Source organism: Lepisma saccharinum, chromosome 22, assembly GCF_977018435.1.
Source record: "Lepisma saccharinum chromosome 22, izLepSacc3.1, whole genome shotgun sequence".
NCBI lineage: Eukaryota > Metazoa > Arthropoda > Insecta > Zygentoma > Lepismatidae > Lepisma > Lepisma saccharinum.
Genome location: NC_139250.1, coordinates 33,456,077 through 33,465,554, shown reverse-complemented (window position 1 = coordinate 33,465,554; position 9,478 = coordinate 33,456,077).

The following is a 9,478-nucleotide window of genomic DNA, read 5'->3' as shown; positions in this document are numbered from 1 at the left end:
CCTTACACCCGTAGTTTGATTACGTGTGTAGGATTGTTGACAAATATAAAAATATGGAAGACAAAGTGGTAACGTCGTGTCCTTGTAATTAAGTGATCCCGGGTTCGATAACCGGGGAGGTACCGAGCAGATCCAGTTCTGATTAGTCTATTTGTACATAAAATGGACTTAAAAAAAGAAAACCCACAACTCAAATATGATATTGGGATTATGATAGTTGTCAACCAGTTTCAGCAGAACATTTCACAGCTCAGTATATATACGAGGGCACGGTATCGGGTCGCGGCCCGGTGGTTGAAAAACAATGCACTAGAGTACTTTACCATGTTGACTAATATAGTTTGGACTAAATGCCTCAATAAGCTGACTTTTTCAAATAAAAGCAGTCAGGAAAATGGCCAAGACATAGCCTCTTTTCACGATGTTGAAGGCAAATTACAGCCGATAGATAACTGCATCAAAAAACTTGATAAAGCGAAATGAACATTGTGTTTAAATCTTAAAACATTGTACATATCGATACTTTATTATATCAACAAATTAGAGGATCAAACATAATGCAGGTTGTGCTCTCTTCTAGAGTCTAAATTCAGCTCGTTGGAATGAAGCATTCGCTGCGCATGCGCGAACAACAAACTGAAGCAACACGATGCACGGTATTGAGAAAACGGCACAGTCCGAGAGGCACGTAAGCGACACGCGACACGTGCATCTTGCCGTGTCTCTTCGGTCCGAAAGGTTGCATTGATTACTGAGTGTTGGCTTCCAAGCGACACGTGTTTCGTGTTGCATGTCGCGTGTTGCGTGTCGCGTGTTTCTTCGGTGTGAATTCTCCCTTAACCGTTTCGTAACCGTTTCTCATACCTTTTCGAGTCCCCCTATACATGCCTTGTATATGCTGCACTCTGATGCCGAATGTAAGAAGTATTGCCGCTTGCATCAGTGCTCGCACAGTAAAGTGAACATCTTCGGGGTATAGTGGCCGACAGCCCCTTAGCTGTCAGCTCTATGCAACGCGCACAGCAATTGTGTTCTACTCCCTCTGTGGAACACCGTGGGAGTCAGTGTTTCCAACTTTCTAGAAAAGTAATCAGACGTGAAAGAAGTCTTTAAAAAAAGGTAAAGTAAAGATAATCATAGATTCTCCTACAAGATGACAATTTACAATGGGTGACTCACCCAGGATCCCTGCATGTGACTCAGTACCATAAATTACATTGGAGACTTAGGTTCATTCCAAGTAAACTATTGAACTTACGTTAATGAAACCAGTCCAGATCGATCGAGGAACGCAAACAGTTTGTGCTTGTGTGTTTTGTTAAGCTCAGCGTCCATATCCCTGTCGCTAGGAGTCACTCAAATCATCCATATTCCTCACAGTGTTTTGTGCAATGTTCTAGTTCCCAAAATCACCGCGTGACTTCTTTATTGTGGGATTTCATCAAAACAGCGTCTCACCGACGTGATATCGCAGCCCTAAGGAAGCATATCATCGCAGAGATAGACACTATCGACAGGCCAATGTTGATGCGAGTGTGGTAAGACCTAAACTATCGTGTTGATGCGCGCAGTGTCACCCTTGGGGAACAGTTTGAACATTTGTAGCTGTACAAAATAACCGTTTGAGTCCTAGTTCGTTCTGAACTGGTTTCATTAACGTAAGTTCAATACCTTACTTGCAATAAGTTTTTGTAAACCCTCAATTATTTATGAAATACCCAGTACCTATATAATACTAAACTTGTAACAGGTATACTCCATTTGGCTAACATCTAAATAGATGAATCTATTGAGATAGCCAATGTGAAAAAAAAATCGCGATACTAATAATAACTCTTAAGTTCTTTGCAACTGATATACGTGGAAAGCAAAATGGCATAATGGACCATTTGCACGAGGCCAATTGTAAAGACATTCCACTCAGACAATCCAACATAGAGTGGAATCCAGCCACTGTCTGAAGCCACTCCAGTAAATTAGAATGGTTTCACAGTTTGGGCCCCAGTAGTCATTGGATTGGCTTAGTGGAATGTCTTCACAATTGGCCTCGTGTAAATAGTCCATAACTTTGAGAAGCCAGCCTAGTAGGACAGTAGTCTATTTCTGTTACATTAGTCAGCTTTTTAACCTTTTGAGTTAATCGGAGCTGGGAGGATGAACGATGAAGTAGATCAGAGGTTCTCAACCTTTTTGGGCCTGCGCCCACCTTTCCGTCCTCAAATTTGTCCACGCCCCCTCCCTCTAGGCGTAATGAAATATTGATGTACAAAACTGTGCTGTTAGGTTTAATAAATGTAACTCAAAGAATATTTTACAATGCTTTTATTATTACAGATATTAAAAAATACTAATACTTGTTTTGTTGATAGAATATTTTCATTAATTAATAAAATCGCTTAATAGGCCTACATTACAAAGCATTCTGCCCTCACTGCAGTTAATATTTCAAGATACATCATTTGGTTTTATTTCTTAAGAACACAATTAATGAGTGACAGAAGTTTCTTTTCTGAGACCTACACAAGGGGTTTGTGTTTGCCACAACATTTTGGGGGGGGGGTAATTCATGTACATATTTTTCATTGATCACCACGCCTCCACTGAAATTCTCCGACGCCTCCCACGGGGGGGCGCCCCCCAGGTTGAGAACCCCTGAACTAGATGATGACACAAGGACAATATCTATGGTTCAAACCTGGCGCCTCTGAGTTCGAGGCACGCTCCAAAATGAAGGCAGGCATGAAGCTTAGCGTGGAAATTTCGTTGTTGTTGTAACTTGCTGTTCATTGTCAGAGTCGTGTTTCTCCCTCGCCCTGACCAATATTTTCCGACCGTTAAAGGCTGGTCCTTAGAAGGGGGATACTTAGTAGTAATAGAATGAGATAAGCTCAATCGCTATTTAATATTCGCAATTCATTTGCACGTATTTATAACTAATTTGCACGGGTTTTAATTAATATGCACGTACTTAGAATTTATTTGCAAGTACTTAGAATACTTTACATTTATGTATTTGCATGTTTATAACTTTTTATAAATATATAATTATTTATTTTATGAAAAATATGTATATAGAATGTAATTAGAGGTACTAAATGTTATGCATATGTTTTTATATTCATTACTGCAAAGTATGTAATGTATAAATCGATAATAATTAATGTTTATAGTATTAAAAATAAGTTTTCTATGGTTTATGAACCGCTATGAACGGTGGTAATGGCTGTAGGTACAGGTCCAATTACGAAAGAAGACGGTCCCGGTACTCGAACCCGCGATATGTAATATTATTAATTAGTACTATGTAATAATGTATGTTATTATTGTATTAAAGACGATGATCTCAGACGCTAGACAGAATACTGTCTCAGAATCTGAACTCCGCGCAGGTAGAGGAGAAAGGAATTTGGGGGAAGTGCGTTCAAGGTCAAATGACGTCACAACGTCAGGACAAAGAAGGAATCTGATTGACCAATCAGAGAACGCGTCGGTAGGTTTTCAGAACCGGTTTTTTTTTCAAGGTTAACCAGTACGCAAGAACAGGGGAAAGCTATGCAATACTGTAGGGCAGGGGAGGGATTCAACCAGACAACAAAGAATGTCTGAGAATGCGCAGCAAGGGTCAAATCTCTGAAGCTATGCGTCGCTTGTAGAACCGGTTTCCGCCGCCAATTAATATTCCGCTCAGGTTTGCCTCCAAGGCACAGGACGCTTTAGCGCAGGGTTTTTTTATCTGTACTATGAAGAAGGGAGAGCTATTAGGGACGGGGCCTACAGTTTTCACCATTTGCTTTTATCACGAGGTAACGAACCTAGGACCCTTTGATTATTGATTTAGGTAGTAAATGTATGTTACTGTGTGCTATTTAACTTAATTTTGAGTTTATTTTTTACCAAACTTTGACTTTATGTCAAATCTTTTACAAGTTTTTATGTATTTTTACCAAAATAACACTATTTATACTATTCAGGCAACATTTTAAATTAAATGTTGGACTCGCAAAGACATTTTTTCAACTTTTAACTTATTATTTTACAATTTTATGTTAATTTTTTTACCAAAATAACACTATTTATACTATTCAGGCAACATTTTTTATTAAATCTTGGACTCGCAAAGATATTTTTTCAACTTTTAACTTATTATTTTACAATTTTATATTAATTTTTTTACCAAAATAACACTATTTGTACTATTCAGGCAACATTTTTTATTAAATTTTGGACTCGCAAAGACATTTTTTCAACTTTTAACTTATTATTTTACAATTTTATGTTAATTTTTTTACCAAAATAACACTATTTGTACTATTCAGGCAACATTGTTTATTAAATTTTGCACTCACAAAGACATTTTTCAACTTTTAACTTATTATTTTACAACTTTATATTAATTTTTTTACCAAAATAACACTATTTGTACTATTCAAGCAACATTGTTTATTAAATTTTGCACTCACAAAAAACATTTTTCAATTTTTAACTTATTATTTTACACCTTTATGTTAATTTTTAACCTAAATAACACTATTTATACTATTAAGGAAAGACTTTTAGTTATATTTTCGACACACAAAGTGTGTGTTCTCAACTTCTATCTGTTTATTTCACAAGTTTAGGCTTATTATTACTCAAATAACACAATTCAATCTGTTCAGGAAAGACTTTTAGTTACATTTTCGACACACTAAGTGTGTGTTCTTTACTTCTATCTGTTTATTAGGCTTATTATTACTCAAATAACATTATTTATACTATTCAGGCAACATTTTTATTAAATTTTGGACTCAGAAAGATATTTTTACAACTTTTTAACTTATTATTTTACAAGTTTATACCTATTTTTAACCTAAATAACACTATTTACACTATTCAGGAAAGACTTTTAGTTACATTCTCGGCACACAAAGTGTGTGTTCTCAACTTTTATTTGTTTATTTCTCAAGTTTAGCCTAATATTTACTCAAATAGCACGATTTGATCGTGTCTTTTATTGCATTTTGGACACACACACACACACACACACACACACACACACACACACACACACACACAGACAGAGAGAGAGAGAGAGAGAGAGAGAGAGAGAGATTTCCAAGTTTACAGGATTATTCTCCAAGTTTACTCAAATAACACAATTTAAATGTGTTGTGAATTAGATTTTGTACACACGACGTGTGTTTTGTCAACTTTAACCCTTTCATTTTTAAGTTTATTTTACCAAAGTAAGACGGCTTAGTCTATTCAAGAAAGTTTTCAATTATATTTTGGATGCAAAAGTATATTTTGTCAAGTTCTACTCTTTTATTTTACAACTTTAGGCTTATTTTTACCAAAATAACACTATTTGTACTATTCAGGAAAGACTTTTAGTCGCATTTTCGACACACAAAGACATTTTTTTTACTTCTATCTGTTTATTTCACAAGTTTAGGCTTATTATTACCAAAATAATACAATTCAATCTGTTCAGGAAAGATTTTTAGTTATATTTTCGACACACAAAGTGTGTGTTCTCAACTTTTATCTGTTTATTTCACAAGTTGATTCTAATATTTACTCAAATAACACGATTTGAACGTGTTTTTTATTACATTTTGGACACACACACACACACACACACACTTACACACACACACACACACACACACACAGTTTTGTCAAGTTTTACCCTTTTATTTTCAAGTTTAGGCTTAATATTACTCAAATAACACAATTTAATCCAGTCAGGAAGGATTTCTTATTATATTTTGGATGCACAAAGAGATGTTTTCAACTTTTTTACTGATTTTTTGCAGGGTATGTATTAATTTTTATTTATTTTGTTTTGTATCTCATATACATTTACAAATTTTTAACTTAGAGTTTAGTATTTATTTAAATCTTTTCAAAAACACTAAAGAAAAAGTACTTTTAGCTAAAATGTAACCTACAGAATAGATTATTATTATTATTATTATTATGGTTTAGTGATTTCCACTATGCCTTCTTTGTTTTGTATTTCTATATTAATTTAGGGTAGGTTACGCCTGCTACGTAGGAAAGTTTGTTTATTTTAGAGTTTACTGAGTATTTTGTTACTTTTATACTAGGTAAAGTTTTCTAAATATATCAGGTAGGGCTCCATCCATATACTTTTGTTTTTGCTGTTTGGAGATGATGCGATCAGCATCACTCTCCATCTGCTTTTTATTTTATGTACCCAATATTATTTTGAGGCTTAGTGAATTCTAGAGCCTATTTATGCAGGAGAGAGGGCTTGAAAATTTTGATCTCAGATAACCCACAACTATTTGTCAGAGTATTTTAAAGGATATTTTATATTTATTATGTGCCACTAGAATATTAAAGCTTGCTTAATTTTTATGTCTGTAACGCTGTTATTGTATTTCTAGCTAAGGCTTACTGGATAAAGTACACGAAATGTTTATCATTTCGACTATTTACCTTTATACGAGGCCAAATTTTTAGTGTAACGAAAATTATTGTGTGTCTATAAAGACTGAAATTTCTTTACCGATGGGTCCATAACTGGACGCTTACCAACATTGTTCCTTTTTTTTTAAAAAAAAAAAATATAACCATTTATCAATATATTGACAATTCACAGGACAAGACGAAGTTCACAGACAACTGACTATATAGACCATAGATCCACTTGCTAAACTTTTCTCTAAAGCATTTACAGGCCAACTCTAACTAGACTTCGATTTATGTAAATGTAGCAAGAACTCTATTTCTGAGGAAGTACGCAAAAGCAGATTACCCGATTAAAGTATCTGAAAAACAGATTTTTCTATGCAAGTATATTTTTATCGACTGGATTATTTAACAGATCAAACAGGAAGACTGCAAAATTCATTAAATGTAGTTCTATAGTATAGGTGGTTTCAGAGATATAAAAAGAACAAATATAAGATTTAGCTTTTTTTGCTTCTGAGGCTAATCGCGACGCTAAGGGTAAATGGCGAGGAAATGTAACGGAGGAGAAACAGTCCCAAAAGTTATGGGCTGCATGTAAGTTAATACCACAGAGATATTACAGTAGGTGTAGGTTCTACCACCAGAACATTTCTATTATAATAATGCTGGTTATGCTGTACTGTTAGCTAAAGATGCTGATAATTGAGAAACTTAAAAGCTTATTTGTAAAATTTTAGATAAATAATAATCTGTTAGACTGTAAACATATTTTATATCCATTCTGCAAAAGATCCGATGACAAAATTTAAAATTGTAATCGCCCAGACAGGGACTCGAACCCTGGACAGATAGGTTAAAAGCCTAACGCTATACCAACTAAGCTATCTGGGCACAAGGTATTCTTTTCTTGAAAAGTTAGTTATGTTAAGAAATATATTGAAACACTCGAGAACACTCTTGGTCTGGTTCGACAGAGAAGGAGACAACATTTCCAAATTTTTACAGACTGGGTGTATTTTTCCACTATAGAGGCCTTCACTATATGTAATTCGAAACGCTCAAGTTCAGCTAGCTTCCAAAATTGAGGTAAATATTGTGTTTGGCGAGATTAACAAGTTACAATTATATCCAGTTACGGACAAATAAAGCTAAAACTCTCAGATTTACTGTACTAGCCAAGTTTTAGTAACATTTTCTTCACTTTAGTACAAATACCAAAGAAATAGGTATATTTTATTTATAATTTGACAAAATGTACTAGTATTTAATTCACAAAGTTGGGTAAAAACAGTATTTTTAAAAAATATTGTTACTGCCTTCAAATTTTATGTTATTTAGCCACTAACAACTGGTTTACACTGTTTGGCATCCTTTAAATAGGAAAAGAAGGAATTATTTGTTTAGTATTTTTACTACTTTATATTTATTTAAGAAAACAATTCTACAGTTTAACTTAATTTTTAACAAATTGTTACTAATTTATGTATCAAAGTTATGTTATTTAGAGTGTATGAAGGCGTATAAAGTTAATATTTGTACTTATCAGTTCAACTAACAATTATATTTTACACACAAAAGATAATGTTTACAGTTAAATTACTTGAATCAGAGAATAATATTTTACAGTAATTGAGTCATTCAGCACTAGTCAGTACTTTTATGCATCAGAAAGTTTTCTTAATTTTCTATTACGCATGCTATTTTGGGCTATTCTCAAAATGTATTTCTAGGGCAAACTGGTTTAATTTTCTGCTTATAATGCAAAGTTGACAGTTTTCGCACAATGCATTGTACATTTGTTATATTCTCTACTTACAATCCAAACATTATGCTTATTTAATGTATAACTAACTAACTCTCTAGCCTTCTTAAACCCGAATGTTCATGCCTGCAGCAACACATGCCTTTCATCTGTCCCTGTCCTGAGCAACATCTATATACTCCTTTCCTTCCCTACCAATTTCCTTTTGGTACATCTCTACATTATCCCTCCATCTTTGTTTTGGTCTTCCTATTGATCTTTTACCATCAGGTTTCCCAACAAGAATCCTGTATACTCTTCTTTCCTCTCCCATTCGTACCATATGATCTACACACCTAAGTCTTCTTGATTTAATCATTCTAATAATATCTGGACATGAATACAAATTATGTACTTCTAAATTACGTAACCTTCTCCATTCATCTGTCTCCTCATCTGTTTTAGGCCCAAATATTTTCCTAAGGATTTTATTTTCAAATACTCTCAATTTATGTTTCTTTTTCAATGTAAGGGATCAAGTTTATTTACTGTATTTAACTTTTATTTTTTTGTAATTAACAAAAATTAAAAGCTTATACTGTAGTTATTAGATCTTTTTTCTATCACCTTATTTTGAAATTAATATTATTAGGTATAGTCTTTGATTTATAACTATATTGCTTTTTTATCAATTTATCTAAGAGTACACGCAGACAAACACATGTGTACACACTTTTCTGTAAATAGATATGCCTTTTTTCAATATTTTAGTATGAAGATTGCACTTTAGCTATTTAAGCAAGGGTAGGAAAGGTAGGATTTCTGAGAATTTGTTGTAGGATTTTGTTGTCCAAGTATAGATGAGAACTGAGCTGGGAGACTGTTTTGAACCTTTTCATGATAGTTTGCATGTGAACTGTATCCAAAATGGGCACTATTGACTGTGCATGCTTCTAAGTTTTGCTGTTATTTTACATCAACTCTGTGAGACTGTAGTCAGTTTTCCCTTTTCAAGTAGTTTTTATTGATTGTATTTGTATATGTTTTGGGGACTTAGCAGTTTTATGTTATGAGGCAGTTTGTTGTAGAATATTTTTACATGATTGTTTTTAGATATTGAGTGTCTGCTGTTTTACTTGTAATTATTTTCCTTCTTGTGTTGTGTATTTGACTATATTTTGTCCAAGTTCGTAGTATTTAGAATAATTGTTGTTAACTTGTAGATGTAGGGAGTAATAATCCTTTGCAAGATGCCCTATACTTTAGTCTGAACATTATTTTTAGTGTTCACTTTTGAAGCCTTAGTATCCTGGT